This window comes from Somniosus microcephalus, chromosome 4 (genome assembly GCF_052327205.1).
Source record: "Somniosus microcephalus isolate GS21.2 chromosome 4, FLI_Smic_1.0, whole genome shotgun sequence".
Lineage (NCBI taxonomy): Eukaryota > Metazoa > Chordata > Chondrichthyes > Squaliformes > Somniosidae > Somniosus > Somniosus microcephalus.
In genome coordinates this window covers 235,078,949-235,096,317 of record NC_140990.1, presented here as the reverse complement: position 1 = coordinate 235,096,317, position 17,369 = coordinate 235,078,949, and the positions used below count along the sequence as shown (strand labels likewise).

Sequence of the window (17,369 nt, the reverse complement as noted above, 5' to 3'; positions counted from 1 at the left end):
CAGCTCCAACAACACTCAAGAAGCTCGACACCAACCAGGACAATGCAGCCCACTTGATCGGCACCTCATCCACCACCTTAAACATTCACTCCCTCCACCATTGGCGTACCATGGCTGCAGTGTGTACCATCTACAAGATGCACTGCAGCAACTCGGCAAGGCTTCTTCGGCAGCACCTCCCAAACCTGCGACCTCTACCACCTAGAAGGTCAAGGGCAGCAGGCGCATGGGAACACCACCACCTCCAAGTTCCCCTCCAAGTCACACACCATCCTGACTTGGAAGTGTATCACCGTTCCTTCTGGGTCAAAATCCTGGAACTCTCTCCCCAACAGCACTGCAGGAGCACCTTCACCACACGGTCTGCAGCGGTTCAAGAAGGCAGCTCACCACCACCATCTCAAGGGCAATTAGGGATGGGCAATAAAAGTGCTGGCTTTGCCAGCGACGCCCAGATCCCATGAACAAATAAAATTAATTATATTGTAGTATCAAATTGTGGTATGCACAAAAGGTTTATTTGTAATTATTTTTGACAAACTTGGTACTTAGTCAATTCAACTTGAGTTTATATTTAAATGTTTATTGACAATTAGGAAGCATACCTGCTCTATTCCCTCAATATACAGCAGTGACTTAAGAGCACAATTGAAGGTAACATTTGAGTTCTGGGTAATTATTTACACAGGGCCTTACACTAAACATCTGTAAGACAAGGGTCCTCTACCAACCTGCCCCCGCCACACAGTACTGCCCCCCGATTATCAAAATCCACGACAAGGCCTTGGACAACGTGGACCACTTTCCATACTTTGGGAGCCTACTGTCAACAAGGGCGGACGTTGACGACGAAGTCCAACACCGCCTTCAGTGTGCCAGTGCAGCCTTCGGTCACCTGAGGAAGAGAGTGTCTGAAGACCAGGACCTCAAACCCGGCACTAAGCTCATGGTCTACAGAGCAGCAGTGATACCCGCCCTGCTGTATGCCTCAGAGACATGGACCATGTACCGCAGGCACCTCAAAGCACTGGAGAGGTACCACCAATGCTGCCTCCGCAAGATCCTGCAAATCCATTGGCAGGATAGGCGCACCAACGTCAGTGTTCTTGCTCAGGCCAATATCCCCAACATCGAAGCTTTGACCACGCTCGATCAGCTCCGATGGACGGGTCACATTGTCCGCATGCCCGATTCGAGACTCCCAAAACAAGTGGTCTACTCGGAGCTCCGGCACGGCAAGAGAGCCCCAGGTGGGCAGAGGAAACGCTTCAAGGACACCCTCAAAGCCTCCTTAAAAAAGTGTAACATCCCCACCGACACCTGGGAATCCCTGGCCCAAGACCGCACAAAGTGGAGGAGAAGCATCCGGGAAGGCGCCGAACACCTCGAGTCTCTTCGCTGGGAGCAAGCGGAAGCCAAGCGCAAGGAGCACACGTCAACCCAAGCACCCCACCCACCCGCCCCTTCAACCACCATCTGCCCCACCTGTGACAGAGACTGTAGGTCCCGCATTGGACAGTCACCTGCGAACTCATTTTTAATGTGGAAGCAAGTCATCCTCGGTTCTGAGGGATTGCCTAAGAAGAAGAAGAAGAAGTGACTTTAGAGCACAATTGAAGGTAACATTTGAGTTCTGGGTAATTATTTACAGTGACTTGTACCATTCTGTGATTGAGAGATAGAAAGGGTACACATTGCCCTTGTAGCACATAAATAACATAAAATTGCTATAAAATTTATTGTCTCAGAAATTCATAACTTATCCGCCAAAGTAAAAACTGCATACTAGTGCTATAGATGTAATTGTTCCCAACGACTATATTACAAATTCATAACAGTTCAACCTGCATACAAACAGGAGAATTCCTCTCTCCAATGCACACTTTACATTTGTAAGCCTCAGATTTCACCCAGGCAGACTATTTGACATACAATTGCTTACCTCTGAAGTTATCAACTGTATGCATTAGCCTAGTAAGTACCCAGACCGGAATATAACAAACACAGACATAAAACTTTTAATTATATAGATTTGCTCTGTTGTCTGGAGTGACTGAAATTGAAGCTTTGTCATCAGTTAGCTGCGGGAAGCTGTTAGCACAGTAGATTGCTTCCCCATGCAGAGTAGAAAATTAAAGTTTTAAAATATCCCTGTTCTTCATCATCCAGAGTTTTCATTGACAAGATGTCAATATGCTTCAACCAATTTATAAAATAATTTGGCATTAAAGGAATGACAAAAGGGTCAGTACTTTGCTTCCGTTGACACAAGATTCAAAATGACTTTTTAAGTGTTAGCCGATTATACCTGCATTTATTTAACACAGCAGGCATTTCTTAACTTGAAAATCTCGCATTTGTAGAAAAAAATCATTCTTTCAGAGTTGGTTTTGACATTTATCGATATGTCCTACTCCTGTCATTAGCCAGATAAAACAGGTTTTTCCACAACAATAACTTGTTTCCTGCTAGCTTTGCCATCTGGGCATTTGGATTTCATGCCTAATACTGTACAGTGCAAACTTAAACTGGCAGATCCAGGGAACAGCAGGTGAACTGCTGGGTAGCATTAGGCATTGTGCTACACTGAGGATGCAGTATGCATTGCCCAGATGGAAGAAAGTAGGTGGTTAAAGTAATTGACAAAAATTTGGATCTTAAATCAAATTCAATATCTGACTGGAATAGGGGAATCTACACCGATAACTGATGTAAAACAGGTGTGGGTCAGAAATTTCTCCCATGGAAATAATATCTTTGTGAAGGACAGGGTTGATTCAGAAATGAAGGACAATGTTGATTTAAATCACCTTTGGGGGAAGCTGAAATTGCATTTCCTGTAGTGGAATTTATGTGGGTGTATAGAAGGCTGGGAGTGAGGTGAGGTGCTGCAGATTTAAAATATACATATATATAATTCCATGTTGGATTTATGTGCAACCAGTGAATATTATTGTAGCTTGCTTCTATCCATTTTTTCTGCAATGCCAGTGAGAGCAGTTATTTTTTTACATGATAAAAAGAACAATTACAAGATTGTGTCAATGGGCTAGAATTACCACCCATTCACAGTCATTGGGTAGAAAATCTAGACATGGCTATACTTCAGTTGTGTGAATAAACCACACTAGTTGTTAAAACCTGTCTAGATCTGAGAACTACACACTGAAATAGTTCTCTCGGGGGATGCAGTCAACATCATTACGTTGGGGCATTAAATCAACGTTGGGGGACAAATGTCGGATTACGATCTCCTGCGCTTGATCTCCTCCGGATGTACACCAGCTACCAAATTGGAAGTTGGCAACTTCTAAGTAGGCAGGGCACCTGCCTGAAAAAGGCGTTAGGACCACGCTTCGCATATGTAGGGCACCTATCACTGGCTGTAGAGCCTGATTCGAATTGGTCAACAAATGAACCGGGTCTTGAGCAGTCCTTAAGGGGACTACTGGAGGCCCAAAGAAAACTATTTAATAGTTTAATTTTTGTGGAGCAAGGAGGAGCAGGAGTGTTCCTCTTGGCTCCACGAAAATACTGTGGGCCGCTAACGGCCCCTTCCGCTTCACCCACCCTATCCCTCCCAAGACCTGCCTGCAGGCTGGCTCGATGTCAGATCCAGCCGCAATTGGTCAGGCCCCGATCGGCGACACTGATCGGTGTCTGGAGCCAGTCGCTTTGATGCAAATGAGGTCAGAGACCAGATTTTGATTGGGCCTCAGACTTTGGGCATGTGTTTGGATTGCACACACATTTTGGCTGGGAACCAGCTTGATTTGAATTCTCTCCTGTTGACTTTACTGCTGCTTCAGAGATTTAAACGGCTTTTCCAATTCCAAGTGTAAGCCATCGTTTTAGTGAGATACTGCAAAATGTGGCTAATTACTGGAAGATTAGAGGCTAGATATTCCTGATGGTGGCCAGTGTCCCAATTTACTTAAGAACATAAGAAATAGGAGCAAGAGTAGGCCATTTGGCCCTTCGAGCCTGCTCCGCCATTCAATGAGATCATGGCTGATCTTTTGCCTCAACCCCATTCACTAGCCCTATCGCCATATCCCTTGATGCCCTTACTAGTCAGAAATCTATCGACTTCTGTTTTGAATATACCCAATGACTGTGCCTCCACAGCCCTCTGGGGTAGAGAATTCCAAAGATTCACCACCCTCTGTGTGAAGAAATTTCTTCTCATCTCAGTCCTGAATGGCCTACCCTTTATCCTGAGGTTGTGACCCCTGGTTCTAGACTCCCCAGCCAAGGGAGTCTTTGCAATGATTTTTACCTGGTAGTAATAGCAAGTGAAATGATTTTCCCGTTGGTGTTGATGTTTACAGTGATGCCTTACATTCAAAGGGGTGGCATACGGTAATCGGAGTAAATTGTTGGAATCAGTGAATCATCTCCTGATCTTCCAGTTTTTCTACACCACATGATAAGAGCTCCCCAAAATCCACTGGATAGTAGGTAAAAAGATTTATTGCAGGGGGCAAAATATTACCATTTGTTGAGGGCTATCTCGGCACAGGCGTTACAAACTTGCTGTCAGTCAAAGATTCGATAACAACATATGAATAGTTTAAATACACATTATCACAACATGATAGTGATTGGCTGATAGTCTAAGGAATGGACAGCGGTGATAAACTGACATTTATCAGCTGACTGGCAATTCCTCTGAGGTAACTGAGAATGAAAGTCATGTTACCAAAATAATTTCACGCTTGTTATCTTTTGATAGCTTTTATCTCCACCGTGTGAAATTATTCAGCAACACTGATTCTCATTAAACTGGGCCCTCGCTAATGTTAAAAAGTTACATCTGGATTTGTTGGATGCAACACACATGGCAGTTCCATTAAAACGGAGGTCAAGCTCAAGATGAGAAAGTGAAAAATCTAATAATTTGATGAGAATGTAGCAAGATAAAAATTGGCCACGAACAACAAATTTCAATTACATATTAAACTCTGAAGAAAATATTGGGCCTGAATTTGCGGTCAGAGGCTTCTCGCGGGCGATGCCTCCGACCGGCAAAAAATCTACGAACTTACCTTCTGCTTCGGAATCCATGGACACTTGCGTAGACATGCGTAGAGGCCCACGTATCCCAGGGGCGCAGGCGGTTCGCAAGCGCCCCTGGGATCACGTGGGCCAGCCCAACCAATGACGGAAGGGGATCTCCATTCATGCTTATAGGAATTCCATATGTACGGAAACCCCATAAGTATGAATGGGAAACCTCAAAAAAGCTCTACACTTTAAACAAATAAATAAATAAATCACATTTAAAATTAATTAAGCAGGCATTTAATTAAATATTTAAAATAACATTTTAATTTAAAAAAGCTAATTTACATGTTTTAAAGGGGCTAAAAATAAATACCATATTTCACAGGTTTTTTAATGTATAAATTATTGATAACATTTTATTTTTCTGTTTTTTTAAAATTCTTACGCTGGTAAAATCAGGCCTTACGCCTGTTTTTACCATGCGTAAGAATTTCACAAGCATTCGCTCGGCAGAAGTTGGGCAAATAGCCCAACTCTCCACCCACAGATGCCCTTTTCCCGGGGATGCGTTGGATCTTGACAGATTGCAAGTTCCGGCTTTTAGTGCATGCACAGGGCATGTCTAAATCAGAACTTGCGAGACCCTTAAGGGCATGCGCGCACCTCGTACACACCCGTAGGGACCGCAAATTACGGCCCATTATGTTATGGAACATTCAAGTGTAACCTAGTTACCGTAAAATGAAGTGGAATCAGCAACAAATAAGCCTGCCATGAGATCAAGCTAGTTTTTAAACTAATGAGCAACAGCTATAGTGAAGATTTAATATAATTTTGCTGTGAAACCACTAGTTTAGAAGGGAAAAGCATGTCCTTTACAATCATGAGGCCATCATTTGTGGCCCCTACGGGTGCATACGAGGTGTGCACGTGCCTGTAAGTGACTCGCAAGTTCCGGATTTAGGCATGCACTGTGCATGCACTAAAACCCGGAATTTGCGATCTGTCAAGAATTTTCCATTTTCCCATTCCCATTTTCTTGACAGATCCAAAGCATCCCCAGGAAAAGGACATCTGCGGGCAGAGAGTTGGGCTATTGGCCCAACTTCTGCCCAGCGAATGCCCGTGAATTCTTACGCCTGGTAAAAGCAGGCGTAGGCCCTGATTTTACCAGCGTAAGAATTTTTAAAAAACAGAAAAATATAACATTTTCAATAATTTATGCACTTAAAAACCCGTGAAATAAGGCAAGTTTGTTTTTAGCCCTTTTAAAGCATGTAAATTTGTTTTTCAAAAAATCAAATTTTTGTTTTAAATATTTAATTAAATGCCATTTTAAATATGTGTTTTTTAATTTTATTTATTTAAAGTGTATAGGTATTTTGGGGGGTACAGGAAACTCTCAATTTACCGGCACCCAAACAACCGGAAATCTCAGTTAACCAGCAAAATTCAGGAGTAGGTTCAGTTAAGTTTTTCTTCATATTAGTGGCCGTTTCTTGATTCTTGGCTGTGTAATCGGGGGTTCCTGCACTTGTTGCTAAGCAACAGGGACGCTTGGTCTGTGGCCGGGCTTTTTGCACCTGTTGCTGAGCAACAGGGAAGCCTGGATTTGTTGCTGTGTACGGAGCTCTCGTACCTTTTAACTATAACTCTCTGTAATCCGGACTTTTTGATCAACCGGCACCACGCTGATCCCGTCCGTGCCGGATAAAAAAGAGTTTCCTGTATTCCCATTGTAATCAACCACCACCTAGACCGAAGGGTGTGTTGATGCGGCGGTTGGGGGGGGGGGGGGCGGACACAAGCACAGTCACAAGATTGGTAAATGAAAAACAGCAGTTAGCTGGGTTTTATTTTTAGAAAATGGGGAAAAAAGGTTCACGTCTGGCAAAATCCAAAAAACACATGACGTTCAAAAAGAAAAATGAAGAACAAAACCATCACCCTCCCCAGGTGGTTAGGAAGGCAGTCCTTAAATCAGTTTTCTCCAAAAAAACAATAAGCCAGGGTTACTTTACCACTGGATCTTTCTCAGCCGGTCCAGGGATCACATCAGGCTCTCAGAACTAAACAATATTCCACCCGAGTTCAGCAGCAGAACTCTCTGTGGCAGCTGCAAGCTGGGCCTCGGCCTCAGCCTTGCCCAGCCTTGCCTTGCCTTGCCTTGGCTTTCTCCTCAGGCACTGGCCCTGAAGGGATGCACTAGTTTGCCTTTTGAATTCCTGAGCTAATGGGTAGATTTGCCTCAGGTGTGTTGGAGGTGGGTGTGGCCTTCACCTGATTTGGAGTGAGAGGGGGACTTTGTCTCCATCTGGTGGCCACATAACGTCCATCCACCACAAACCACCCCCATAGCTCACATATCCCCCCCTCAGCTCCGACCTCCGGGAAGGGGCGCAGGCAGACCAAAGGGCCTCCTCTTTCCTGCTTTTAGTTCATCCTCCATTTTTTCAGAGTTTTCTGTTGCTGTTTTATAACGAAGCACCTGTCCTTCGAGTCTGGCAACATTTTGTTCAACAGTGGCAATATCCTGTTCTGCCTTAGACAGTTTAAACTGTACTCACTCAACTGCCTATTCGCATCTCTCTGCATTTCAAGAATTTGTAGATCTGTGCCATTTTCTAGTCGATCAGAATCCGTGAGCACATTTTCAATCTTAGAGTTCTTCTGTCGTTCCTCTTCCAACTGCAATTTCAGCTTTCTGATCTGTGCAAGTAATTCTTCCTTTTCATCGGCCAGTTTCTTTAGCCGCACATCTAGTGGTCCACCTCCTGCACCTTCAAGCACTTGAGCGGCCTCTTGAGACAACTGTAATCGCACCAACAACTGGTTCATGGTTTACATCACCATTAGGTATGCCTTCTGGGATTATCACCAAACCGTGTTTCTCTATAAGCTCGTCTTTTTGCCGAATACCCTCTTTTAGTTCTTCTACTTTATATTGTGACACACTACATGTATGTTTTTGTCGTTCCAGTTCCTTAGATTTTTCCTCATTTTCTCTATATAGCTCTGCCATTTGCTCCTCCAATTCCTCAATAACATCTTTTAGTGTATCCACTTGGTAGACGAGGTTAGATTTTTCATTGTCTAGTTGTGCATTGGAGACCATAGCTTTTTTTGTATTTCTCTTCTACTTCTGATAAGGAATCCCGCAATTCACTGAGTGAAACATCTGGATCCGGAATGCTACTCGTATCCCCACTCCCTCATCGAGGGGAAGATCCCCCAAGTGAGGCCAGTGTTGCTGCCGGCAACCCTGCAACTGCATTTCGAGAAGCAGGCCGAGAAAACGATTCAGCCTTCTCATCCAACTCTTTCTGCTGTAAAAGTGCCTCCATCACTCCACCAAAGGGTTTTCAACCATGTGTGCTTTGTCCTCCCAGCCACCAGAGGGCTAAAGCCAACGTTCTCCACCATATGTTTCCAACCTCCACCAAATCCGAAGGATGTGTTGATGCGGGGGGGTGGAGGACACAAGCACAGTCACAAGATTGGTAAATGAAAAACAGCAGTTATCTGTGTTTTATTTTTAGAAAACGGGGAAAAAAGGTTCACGTCTGGCAAAATCCAAAAAACACATGATGTTCAAAAAGAAAAATGAAGAACAAAACCATCACCCGCCCCGGGTCGTTAGGAAGGCAGTCCTTAAATCAGTTTTCTCAAAAAAAACAATAAACCAGGGTTACTTTACCACTGGATCTTTCTCAGCCGGTCCAGGGATCACATCAGGCTCTCAGAACTAAACAATATTCCACCCGGGTTCAACAGCAGACCTCTCTGTGGCAGCTGCAAGCTGGGCCCCAGCAGCCTTGGCCTTGTCCTGGCTTTCTCCTCAGGTACTGGCCCTGTCCTGGCTCTCTCCTCTGGCACTGGCACTGGCACTGGCACTGGCACTGGCCCTCTTCTCAGGCACTGGCCCTGAAGGGTTGCACTAGTTTGCCTTTTGAACTCCTGAGCTAATGGGTAGATTTGCCTCAGGTGTGTTGGAGGTGGGTGTGGCCTTCACCTGAATTGGAGTGAGAGGGGGACTTTGTCTCCATCTGGTGGCCACATAACGTCCATCCACCACAAACCACCCCCATAGCTCACACCATTCATACTTATGGGGTTTCCGTACATACGGAATTCCTATAAGCATGAATGGGGATTCCCTTCTGTCATTGGTTGGGCCAGCCCATGTGATCACAGGGGCGCTTGTGAACTGCCTGCATCCCTGGGATACGTGGGCCTCTACGCATGTCTACACATAGAGGCCCAGGAGCGCGAGTCTCCGTGGATCCTGAAGTAGAAGGTAATTCGTTGATTTTTTTTTGCTGGTCGGAATCTTCCAACCGCAAATTCAGGCCCATTATCTGAAGTGCTGAAAGACAATCTGAGACAATGAGAGGTGGGTGGATTTTCCCCACACAGTAAATGCATAAATATTATGTTTTTTTTTTAGTGCTGTGTTTTGAATTCTAATTGCATTGCAAAGCCACTTTTAAAACATCAGACATTCTCTGAAAATTAGCTTCATTGCAGTAAAATATAGTAAGCAATGTCTGTATCTTTGAAGGAATATTTTAATCTATATACAGATGTAACTCTGAAATAACAACAGAAAATGCTGGAAATACTCAGCAGGCCAGGCAGCATCCGTGGAGAGAGAAACAGAGTTAACGTTTCAGGTCTGGGACCCTTCATCAGAACAGGAAAAAGCTGGAAATGTAACAGATATTAAGCAGGTGCAGAGTAGAGGGGAATCCTCGGTTGAGGAAAAAGGAAGACATGTTGGAAGCACTGGTATGGAAGGTGGCATTGTCAGAACAGACGCGGTGGAGACAGGGAAACTGGGAGAATGGAATAGAGTCCTTACAGGAAGCGGGGTGGGAGGAAGTGTAGTCCAGGTAGCTGTGGGAGTCCGTGGGCTTGTAGTGGATGTTTGTCGAAAGCCGATCGCCAGAAATGGAGACGGAGAAGTCAAGGAAGGGAAGGGAAGAGTCGGAGATGGACCATGTGAAGGTGAGGGAAGGGTGGAAATTGGAAGTAAAGTGAATTAACTTATCTAGTTCAGGGCGAGAGCAGGAAACGGCACCGATACAGTCATCGATGTACCGGAAAAAGAGGTGAGGGAGGGGACCTGAGTAGGACTGGAACAAAGAGTGTTCCACATACCCCATGAACAGGCAGGCATAGCTAGGGCCCATGCGGGTTCCCATAGCAACACCTTTAATTTGGAGGAAGTGAGTGGAGTCAGAGGAGAAGTACTTCTTGCAATTTAATAAACTGTATTCGCTGCTCACGATGCGGTCTCCTCTACATTGGGGAGCCCAAACGCAGATTGGGCGACCGCTTTGTGGAACACCTCCGTTCAGTCTGTAAGGGTGACCCTGAGCTTCCGGTCGCCTGTCACTTTAATTCTCCGCTTCACTCCCACTCTGATCTCTCTGTCCTCAGCCTATTACATTGTCCCAATGAAGCTCAACGTAAGCTCGAGGAACAGCACCTCATCTTTCAATTATGCACTTTACAGCATTCCGGACTCAATATCGAGTTCAACAATTTCAGATAATAATCCCTGCCCCCATTTTTCAAGCTGTATGATTTTGCCATTCCCATTTGCAACATTTTCACAGTATGTTCTTTCAATTCCTTCCTCCCCTCCTAAACCCTCCTCCCACCCCCCGCCCCCCCCACCGTCTCTGCACCTGCTTAATATCTGTTATATTTCCAGCTTTTTCCAGTTCTGATGAAGGGTCTCAGACCTGAAACGTTAACTATGTTTCTCTCTCCACGGATGCTGCTGGCCTGTTGAGTATTTCCAGCATTTTCTGTTGTTATTTCAGATTTCCAGCATCCGCAGTATTTTGCTATTGTACAGATGTAACTCAATGTGGTGAATTTTAATACATATTCTTCATTTTGCTGAATAGACAATAGCTCAGTTTCACAGGAATCACTGTGACAAGTGCTATAATGATCAAATATGACAAGAATGTAGGTCAAAGAGAAGCTGAATAGTTGTTATTGCTATGAAGTGAACATACAAAATATCCCAGTTAATCCTAATGTTAAAGTTTAATGACTGTTATGGAAGTAAATAAGGATAGAATGTATAATTTGGCACATGATGGAAAGAATGCTTTGAAAGTAGAAATGTATACAGTATTGTGGAAAACCACTTAGCTGCAAATTTTCATCTCTTTATTTACAGGTTTAATTTGAGCTGTCAGTTCAAAATTTATATTATGAACACTTTGGCCCCGATATTTACTCAGGGCTGTGAAGAGAGCAGTGGTTAGGGTTGGGGGTGAGGGGCTAGGATTTCCGGAAGGGAAACCCGAAAGTAAGGGATTCCCGGATGTCTTGCAGGATTTAACTGGAGAACATCTTTTAAATTGTTTCAGTAGGTTTCCTGCCCAACAGCCAGCCTAATTGACAGGCTGGCTGTCTCTCGGGTAGGAAAGCAGCTGAGGAGCTTATATCAGGTAAGTTGGGGGAATTTAGAGATTGTGAGGTGGACGTTGTGGGAGTCGGTCATCAGGGTGGGGGCGTCAGAGGTTGTAGGGGCAGTGGGGGTCGGAGATCGGGGTGCGGGGGTCAGAGATCGGTGTGCGGGGGTCAGAGATCGGGGTGGGAGGGTCAAAGATTGCGGGACAGTGCAGGTCGGATATTGCAGGGGGAGTGGGCGGGCCATAGATCGCTGGGGGGGGAGTCGGAGATCTGGGTGGGTATGTGGGAGTCAGAGATCATGGGGGGTGGGGGTTGGGGATCGGGGTGGGGGGGATGTTTGGGGTTTGGAGATCGTGGGGGGTTACCGAGGTAAGCTTGTTGGGCTTGGAGGGAACACTTCTGCTGCTCCTGGCCCACAAGCAGTGCTGTAAATACACTTACCTTATGGAAATGGTCATTCTCATCTCCTTTTGCCGGCCGGGATTCCCAAGCCCCGGAAACCTGGCCAACATTAGCTAAAAATTAAAAAAAAACTGCAGCCTCCTTAAGAATTTTCAGTGACCGACCCATCTCCTGAGAGCGGATTGGCCACCCGACTCCTGTTCCGCCCCCGTTAAAACCACAAGTGCGTGGATTTGAGACGGTTTGAGGTCAGATTTTAAATTTTAAATTTTTTTACTTCCCACCAAACCAAAACCCACCTGTTCTTGGAGTCATTGATAGTGAAATTTGATTTAGTAGCATTAATCATTGCATGGTGGCATAGTGGTTAGCACTGTTGCCTCACAGCGCCAGGGACCCAGGTTCAAATCCGGCCTCGGGCGACTGTCTGTGTGGAGTTTGCACATTCTCCCCGTGTTTGCGTGGGTTTCCTCCGGGTGCTCCGGTTTCCTCCCACAGTCCAAAGATGTGCGGGTTAGGTTGATTGGCTATGATAAATTGACCCTTAGTGTTAGGGGGATTAAATACATGGGGTTACGGGGATAGGGTGGGATATGTGTCGGTGCAGGCTCGATGGGCCGAAATGGCCTCTATCTGCACTGTGGGGTTTCTGTGATTCTGTGATTTGTTAAACACTATTCCAACAATATGGATATTTTATTACTTGTCATAACTGTGCTAGAATTTGAGCTATCAATAGTCACAGTAGTGTGCGACTGAGCCATACAAATCAGGAAGGTTCTGATTTGTGCCGAATTAGCTGATCTCGGCTGAGACGGGGTCAGGGCACTACTGATATCTGCGCTAGTTTGAAGAAGGGGACAAGCCAGTCAGGGGTTCCCTCTCCTGATCACTGTCAAGTGGCCTTTGCTGGAAAGTGAACATGGGGTGAGGGCAGGTTTTGCTATGGTGGTGATGCTGCCCAAAGTTGAATGCTCATTGTACTAGGCTGATGAGGAATGGAGGGCTCCTACTGCCTGTAGAATGGTATCCCAAAATGATCCAGTAACTTGAAGAGAGGACCAATGGGCAGATCATGTACAGCACACGCTCCACCCATTGGCAGAGCAGCCACCCAATGTTTCTTAAAGGGACTACTGTAGGCCGCTCAGGAAAAGGCAAGCATGAGTTTCTTTTAGTGGGAAATCTGGCAGAAGAGCCGCCAGATTTCCCACCACCGAAATTAGCGAGTTGCCTGTGAGCAGCATGCCAAACAAATGTTGATAATGCCCGGCCCTGAAAATGGCTCAAGTCTCACGCCGAGGACATCGAGCGGACAGTGTGATCACACTGCCCGCCACCCGCCTAATGTCCGCTCGGAGTTAAAATCAGTCCCCACATATTATGAAAGTACCCACACAGCGTTGCAACTTATAATAATGTCGCATTTTCAAAACCAATTCAAAAGACTCTGGTAGTAGAAGCTCTTCTGTCACTGAAATAACCATGTTTGGCAGAGAGGCTGTCAGACAAGTTCTTTAACTTCTGTATGAGATGTAAATTTCGAATATTTTTTCAGCAGCACTTGCTGATGATATGAGAGCCTTTCTTTCAGTTACATGAAATAAATACTTGCAGCCAACTGGGATAAGTAGATCCAACCTGTTTCAAAGGCCAGCATTAAGTTAGGATTACATAGCAGCTGACACTTTACAGAGGTGTTAAGACACAAACTGTTTGCATTCATGGCAACATCATAACATTATTGCCTTTAGTGCAAATGCAACCTTTGAATCACCAGTTCCGTATGATGTGCTTCGAGCCAGAGAACTGGCTTCTAGGAGGATATAGATCACAATAAAACCTTGTGAATGAATTGCACAATTATCTCAGCACAGTTATGAGTCTTTATTTTAAATTGTCTCCTAAGTATTAGTTCTTCCTCATAGCTCTTGGTTATAGATCATTTAGGTTAGGCTAAATTTGGGGACTGCCACCTCACCTATTTTTATCCTGTGTTCACTGGATTGTTTATTTTACTCTCCACAAGGTTTTTGCCGTACGCATGACAAACCCTTTTAATACTCAGCAGCTGTGCCGTGTTCCACTAGGGATCAGAAGCAGACCTCCTCACCATAGAATAATTTGACCAATAAAATAGCTAGAGAGGACAGATACCCATCAGCCAGTAGGCCACTCTACAAATAGCAACATAGGAACAGGAGTAGGCTATTCAGCCCCTCGAGCTTCTTTGGCCATTAAATTAGATCATAGCTGATCTGTACCTCAACCCCAAATGGCTCAATTTGGATCTTCTTGATGTTTGTTCTAAGATGATCCTAAATTATCACACAGAGTTGTTGTTGTCCCTAAGTTACAGAACGATGGAGAAACTACTTGCCTTTAATTCAAGTTATTTAAACATAACCTTACCTTTAAATGTGCAACTTTACAAAGAAAAAGGGTGCAATATTTGGGCACTATTACAGTGCACCGTGACCTGGAATTTCCTGTGGAAAAAGATGACCATTTTGGCACAGTTTTGAGGTGTATTATTAAGTAAAATGGGCAGAGTGCCATTCCGTCACAATCCTACCCTCAAAAGTGGCCTGGAACATACCTCATTGCATGCAACTAATAACATGTGTATGTGGTCAATGTTTCCACACCATTTTCCCCAACTTCAACCCCAACGTGACCTCTCAGGCAACTGCCGCTATTTAAGTAGCAGTGTGAGCAGCACAGCAATATGCCTGAACTGGATACCATATGGAGGAAGCCATTTTGGATTTCCTGATTGTAGCTTGCAGCAACTTTGCCTACACAGTACATTTTGGTTGGTTCTTGCTCTAAAGACTTCTCTTGTCAGTTTTTGTGCTTACTTGAGAAAGAAATTTTCTGCTCTGGGGAAATAGATTTCCTAGTGGGACCCCCTCTATTCCTGTGCTATGAAGAAGATGAAGATATAGAAAAGGTTAGATTGGAAGCACTTAGAGTATCACAGAAGATATTTATTTCCAACACATAGGTATCAACAACAACAACTTGCATTTATATAACACTTTTAACATAGTAAAACATCCTGAGGTGCTTCACAGGAGCGTAATCAGACAGAAATTTTCACTGAGCCAAAGAAGAAGGCATTCGGACAGGTGAGGTAGGTTTTAAAGGAGGAAAGAGAGGTGGAGACGCAAAAAGGGTTGGGGAGGGAATTCCAGAGCTTAGGGCCTAAACGGCTAGAGGCATGGCCGCCAATAGTGGGGCAAAGGAAGTGGTGGATGCAAAAAAGGTTAGAGCTGGAGGAACGGCGAGTTCTCAGGTTATAGGGCTGGAGAAGGTTACAGAGATAAGGGAGGAGTGAGGCCACGGAGGAATTTGAACACAAGGATGAGAATTTAAAAATCGAGGTGTTGGTGGACCGGCATCTAATGTAGGTCAGCAAGCACTGGGGTGATGGGTGAATGGGATTTGGTGTGAGTTAGGATACAGGCAGCAGAGTTTTGGACTAGCTCAAGATTATGGAGAGTGGAAGCCAGCCAGCATTGGAATAATTGAATCTGGAGGTAACAAAAGCGTGTATGAGGGTTTCAGCAGCAGATCGGCTGAGACAGGTGTGGAGACGGGTGATATTACGGAGGTGGAAATAGGTGGTCTATTGAACAGGGTTTACAGACCTATAAGAACTTATTTAGATATCTCTGCATGTAAGTGCCTCAGAAGGCTGCGTTCCTGCCCCTTTCTGAGTGTATTGGGAGTTATGCCAAGTGCTTGCTGAAGACCTGCAGCGCATTTCCATCAGGAGAACAGCACTGTCTGTAGCAACAAAAATCACCACATTTTTGAATGTTTTTGCAACTGGATCCTTCCAGGAAGCCTCGGGTGACCATTGTCACATCCATCAGGCAGCAGCACATCTATATATATAAAGCGGCTCTTCTGTCTGTCTGTCCGCCTGGTCTCGATGCGTTTGGAAGTTACAGAGCGTACCGACGCGCGCGTCGCCTCAAAAGAAAGCTTGCGATTCCGGACCGGTCATCGGCCTATTTACGTTTCGGCCGGACAAAAATCCCGCCCGCGGTATCCCAAAAACGTTCAGCGTTCCGCTCATTAGCATCTCATTAGCGACCGTGTGACGTCGAGGTCTTCCTACAGTTGAGTGTCGAGTGACTCGATGATTGACCAATCCTACGCTTCGGTGACCTGACCGGTCGACCAATCGGTGCGTGTGTGGGCGGGCCTTATCCTTCTGAACCGAGGTGAGTGGCCGCCATCTTGATTTTCCACAATTTTTTCCCCCACACTTTCTGTGTGTTAGGGAACTAAGGTAAATATTTGAATTATGTGTTAGGGAATTAATTAACAATTTATTTCAGTTTTATATTGTGTTTAGCAACCCCCTCTCCCTCCTCCTCACCCTCGCGCAGGGGGGACTCGGTGCTGGTCTCCAGGCCCGCTGCAGGCAGGCCTGAAGCTCCAAAAATTTCTCTATCTCTCTCTCTTCCCTCTCTCTCTCTCTCTCTCCTTCTCCTCTTCCCTCTCTCTCCTTCTCCTCTTCCCTCTCTCCTTCTCCTCTTCCCTCTCTACTTCCCCCTCTCAGGTTTGACGGTGTCGGGGCCCGAAGTGAGCCGCTCTAACGGCCGCCAGCCCGCGGGGTTTCCCTGCCTACTCCCCGCTCTAACGGCCGCCAGCCCGCGGGGTTTCCCTGCCTACTCCCCGCGGGCCGCCTCGCGCCGCTGGCACTGACCGCGCATGCGCCGCCCGCCCGCGAGAGCCCGCTCTGGCATTTTTTTAAACGGCAACCACGCATGCGCACGGCCGTTGCGCAGCCGCCTTGACGCCGGCACGCATGCGCACGGCCCCCGTGACGCCAGCACACAGCCTCGGGAAAGGGGGGGGGAGAGCCTCGGGAAAGGGGGGGGGAGAGCCTCGGGAAAGGGGGGGGGGGAGAGCCTCGGGAAAGGGGGGGGGGGAGAGCCTCGGGAAAGGGGGGGGGGAGAGCCTCGGGAAAGGGGGGGGGGGAGAGCCTCGGGAAAGGGGGGGGGGGAGAGCCTCGGGAAAGGGGGGGGGGGGAGAGCCTCGGGAAATGGGGGGGGGAAGCCTCGGGAAATGGGGGGGGGGGAAGCCTTGGGAAATGGGGGGGGGGAAGCCTCGGGAAATGGGGGGGGGGAAGCCTCGGGAAATGGGGGGGGGAAGCCTCGGAAATGGGGGGGGGGAAGCCTCGGGAAATGGGGGGGGGGGGGAAGCCTCGGGAAATGGGGGGGGGGAAGCCTCGGGAAATGGGGGGGGAAGCCTCGGGAAATGGGGGGGGGGGAAGCCTCGGGAAATGGGGGGGGGAGGAGAGCCTCGGGAAATCGCGGGGGGGAGGAGAGCCTCGGGAAATCGCGGGGGGGGGAGAGCCTCGGGAAATCGCGGGGGGGGAGAGCCTCGGGAAATCGCGGGGGGGGAGAGCCTCGGGAAATCGGGGGGGGGGGAGAGCCTCGGGAAATCGCGGGGGGGGGAGAGCCTCGGGAAATCGCGGGGGGGGGAGAGCCTCGGGAAATCGG

At 46.7% G+C, this 17,369-nt stretch overlaps 1 protein-coding gene and 1 pseudogene across 1 annotated transcript in view; one reads left to right on the top strand and one right to left on the bottom strand.

Moving 5' to 3' along the window:
* znf804a (zinc finger protein 804A) overlaps window positions 1–17,369 on the top strand; it is a 464,488-nt gene that overhangs the window by 257,468 nt on the left and 189,651 nt on the right. The window lies entirely within an intron of this gene.
* Window positions 7,382–8,351, bottom strand: LOC147120276 (leucine-rich repeat flightless-interacting protein 2 pseudogene; annotated as a pseudogene).